The sequence below is a fragment of the Drosophila virilis genome, chromosome 3 (genome assembly GCF_030788295.1).
Source record: "Drosophila virilis strain 15010-1051.87 chromosome 3, Dvir_AGI_RSII-ME, whole genome shotgun sequence".
Taxonomy (NCBI): domain Eukaryota; kingdom Metazoa; phylum Arthropoda; class Insecta; order Diptera; family Drosophilidae; genus Drosophila; species Drosophila virilis.
This window is the reverse complement of record NC_091545.1, coordinates 2,052,277-2,056,847: the sequence shown is the minus strand read 5'-3', so window position 1 is coordinate 2,056,847 and position 4,571 is coordinate 2,052,277. Positions and strand designations below refer to the sequence as shown.

Genomic DNA, 4,571 nt, shown 5'->3' with positions numbered 1-4,571 from the left:
AACTGTCTTAATTAATATTTATTTATACTGCCTAGCAAACATATAGAGGTAACTAATTTTCTGATTATATGGACTAAACAAACACATTTGACAGAACAATAAAATTGAATGGCGGTAACTATAAATAGAAAGATACTTTATCTACTATAAATATCGTATACCATACTAAATCTAGCAGCTGCAAGTTTGTTGACTGTTATCGATTACTTGCAAACGGGGCCAGTAATCGATTATCGGAATACTATTGCGCGGGCACTAGAAGGATCTACGTTAATATTCTCGATATTTTATTTTTAACGAGTTTAGGGAACAACAATTCTACTGAACGATCTTTAATGTGTGTTAAATGTAATGCATAAATCGATTTGCACCTTACAAAGGTCGGAGATCAGATCAATTTCTTCCATTTCCATTTCTCTATAACTATGCGATTGTAAATACAGATGCTGATCGCCTAATGAAGCAAATTGCAAAAACGAAACCAAAATCAAAAAGTTGAAATGCATAATTATTGAGTGAAACTAGAGCAAAGCCAAGAGACAAAATGCTAGCAAAACGGCAAAAACCGGTTAAGTTTTGACAGACTTTCGGTTGTTGGGATAAACATATCTGAAAATAAATGGCAACTTTATGTGACATAATTCTTGATGCAGTACGTTTCCGTTTCGTCGGCAACATTGTAAGCATTTAACCAATGCGACTATTTGCACAAGCAAAACGGAAGAGAATGCCAGCGAGTGTGGGTCATATAAACACTGGCATAAAAAAGTGCAAAACCGGAAATGATATGTATAAAAAAAAAAGAGCATGAAATGCACAACTTAACATAATTTCGAGTGGCAAAATCTCTAGTTGAACGATGGGTGGGCAACGGTAGAGGTGGGTACGAGGGGGCGGGTGGGTTGACCACCCACATGCGCGAATTATTTGAATAGTTGCAATAATGACCTCAGCGCTGCCCACATTTCCCCCCATCCTAACCATTTGCCATTTTCATTTTCATTTCCATTTTCGCGCAACTACAAGTATATAGAAGTACAACTTCAGATGTAGCCAACACCGCCCTTCCCCTCTGCGTGCACCACCCTGCGTCCCGTTGCGCTCATAACATTGGCGAGTTTATTACGTCTGCACTTGGGTTTATTTGCTTTTACTGGCTTTGCCGCAGCGATTTGTTCTTTCGATTTATGGTTGGGCAGAGGGGGGCGGAGGGGGGTGAATTGCAACGCGGGCGAACACGATTATCAACAAGCGGCAACATCATCATCGCCATCATCATCATGATTATTGTGGCAACATTGTTGCCGGCTGTAGAGGCAACGGCTGGCTGCGAGCGTGCGCAAAAGAGCGTATAAAACGTATAAATAAAAGAATTCAAATAAAATTTTTAATAAACGAGTTGCCATTAAATTTATACATTAACTATAATTTTTATAGTTGGCGACTTTGTTTTGTATACGACGACGACGAAGAAGAAGGAGGACTGCGAACAGCCAGGGCCGGCGCGAGGAGGGTTTTGCTTCAACTTTAACGATCCGCTTCACATCTTTTCTGACTTCTTTGTATTGTCTGGCTATTTCTTTATTATTTCTTTTCTTTTTTATAATTTGTTTAGAATTGAATTCAGCTTGTGTGTACGATTTGTATATGCATAAATACCCTTGACAACATTATTATAAACTCCAGCCGCTGCTCGAGATCTTAAGTGCATGCATTGTGTATACATAATACGTACATATTAAGCCGGAGCGCGAAACTTTGTATGTTATATTGATAAAAAGGCGCAAGAATTGAGCGAATGTCACAGTTTGTTGGATTTTTGAACATTTCAAGCATATCTTATTCATTATATTTCGATATTTAATCGTTTTAATAAAGTGCTTTTCAATTTGGTGCAGAATTTGTATAACTTTTGGGGGGAAGACAGTTTTTATGCCAACAAGTTTTTATGAAAAATTCTACGAATTGATATATGAAACAATTTGGTAAGAACTTGAAACGAAAAGAAAACTCATTTTAAATTATAGAAACATGGATATAACAGACAAAAGATGCCACAGAACGAGTTTATTGCATTTTCATAGCCGTTATTAATAAATAACGATAACTCGAGGATTATAAGACCCAGATACTTTGGCTTTGGTATATGCATGCTTGCGTATGTTATCTATAAGCCCTGTCAAATTTATAAAGATCGGACCACAAATACCGAAGTTAAGCAAGAATGGATTACGCAAAATTGTGTGTGAAGGCGAAGAGGAAGCACTACACAGCTAGTGGGTAGCTTGTGTATTGTTATGGGCTTGAACCTATAAAAGGAAACTAGGCAGATTTTTTTATACTTATTTCGTAATGCTCCAATTGCACTTCACATATCTTTCGGAGTATTTCAGCCTCAACGCTCTCAATTGAACATATTTCTTTGTGCTTTTGGCTGTCGCACACAAAAAATGTATGAATCAGCAATTTATTGTTTATATATTTATTGGAAAAATTGCATTCCGATATATATGGTATGCATATATATACTTTGTACGGGTTGACAAGCTGTAAACTGTGTGTCCTCGTCTGGTTGTTCGCTTTGATCTTCAATAAATGTTGAGCAAACAAATCAAAATCGAAAGACTTGAATGTGTGTTGCGTTTTTATTTCCAGCGACAGTCGCACACAGAACCGAATCAAATACAACAACAACAACAACAACAACAATAACAATAAAAACAACAGCAGAACAACATCAAAACTGCAGCTGAAAATCGGAAAATGGAAACTGTGGAACTGTGGAGAGCTCAGAGGGCGGCACAGCTCTCGGTAATTGTTTATTTGTTTGCATTGCTGTGTGTGTGTGTGTGTGTTGTGAGTGTGTATTGGTGTCGATGGCAACATGTTGACGACGACTTTGACGTCGGCGGCGCTCCTTTGAGCAGAGAGAGCACGTGAAAAAAATAAAAAAAAAAACCAAAAAAATAACAAAACAATCTTGACAGAAAAATATAATTAAACAAATGCGGCGGTGTTGAAAATTTATTTTCCATTGCTTTTAACAGCGCATTTTCTTTAAATTTTCCAACTGTCTTTCCCCCCCGCCCCATCTCAACTAGAACTAGATACCGCTCCTTCTTCTTCTGCCTCTTCTTCTTATGTGTGTCTATGGAATATTTATATAAACAAAAGCAATTTAATTTTGTGGTGATGAATGTTAGCGGACGTTTGTTGCCGCCTGCCTTTGTTGTTGTTGTTCTTGCTGTTGTTGTTGTTGTTGTTGTTGGTAATTGAGTTGTTGCTAGAGTTGTTGATCTAGCAACTGTTGTTGTTGCTGTTGCTGTTGTCTTGAGGCGGCGCTGATTAAAGCGGCACATTGTTTAGTTTTCCTCGAGTTTGTAGTTTTGTTTATATATAAATCTGACCCCGCCTACCTCCTGCTTTCTAACTCATTTTGTTTGTATTTATAATTTATATTTAAATCGCCTTTCAGCCGAGCTACCTGCCACGTGTACATACGGAAAGTCAAATGAATAATGTGAAAAATACCAGTGGAACCCAAAATTGATTGCTTTATCTACAGCGACAGCAACTTCTTCAGTTTTGATACTTATGCAGCTCTTCAGCTGAAAATCCAGTTGCCTATAGACGATATTTTAACATGAACTTCGATCGTGAATAATGTTGCCAGATGTAAAGGCCAAACTGATCTACAGGGAAAACAATGAAAAATGTCAAGCCTCGTGGAAATCGGTTGATTTTTGGCCGAGTTATGGAGGTGGGAAATTTCGACTCATGGTATATACGAATCCTAGGGGTAAGATTTTGACATGAATTTCGACCCAAAAATATGTTTTCAGATTTAAATGCCAGATGTTTTAAGAGGGAAAACCATTAACAAAATACCAAGCCTCATGGAGATCGGTTGATTTTTGGCCGAGTTATGGAGGTGGGAAATTTTGACCCATGTCTATATACGAATCCTAGTGGTAAGATTTTGACATGAATTTCGACCCAAAAATATGTTTTCAGATTTAAATGCCAGATTTTTTTAGAGGGAAAACCATGAACAAAATGCCAAGCCTCATGAAAATCGGTTGAGATTTGGCCGAGTTATGGGGGTGGGAAATTTCGACCCATGTCTATATACGAATCCTAGGGGTAAGATTTTGACATGAATTTCGACCAAAAAAGATGTGTTCAGATTTAAATGCCAGATTTTTTAAGAGGGAAAACCATGAACAAAAAGCCAAGCCTCATGAAAATCGGTTGATTTTTGGCCGAGTTATGGAGGTGGAAAATTTCGACTCATGGTATATACGAATCCAAGGGGTAAGATTCTGACATGAATTTCGACCAAAAAATATGTTTTCAGATTTAAATGCCAGATTTTTTTAGAGGGAAAACTATGAACAAAATGCCAAGCCTCATGAAAATCGGTTGAGATTTGGCCGAGTTATGGGGGTGGGAAATTTCGACCCATGGTATATACGAATCCTAGGGGTACGATTGTGACATGGATTACGACCCAAAAAATATGTGTTCAGATTTAAATGTCAGATTTTTTTAGAGCGAAAACCATGAACAAT

At 37.6% G+C, this 4,571-nt stretch overlaps 1 long non-coding RNA gene across 1 annotated transcript; it reads left to right on the top strand.

Moving 5' to 3' along the window:
- Positions 1 to 3,486: 3,486 nt before the first annotated feature.
- LOC138911164 (uncharacterized) lies at positions 3,487 to 4,137 on the top strand. Its single transcript, XR_011416533.1, has 3 exons — positions 3,487 to 3,799; positions 3,856 to 3,971; positions 4,038 to 4,137. It is a non-coding gene; the product is annotated as an uncharacterized lncRNA (long non-coding RNA).
- Positions 4,138 to 4,571: the final 434 nt, after the last annotated feature.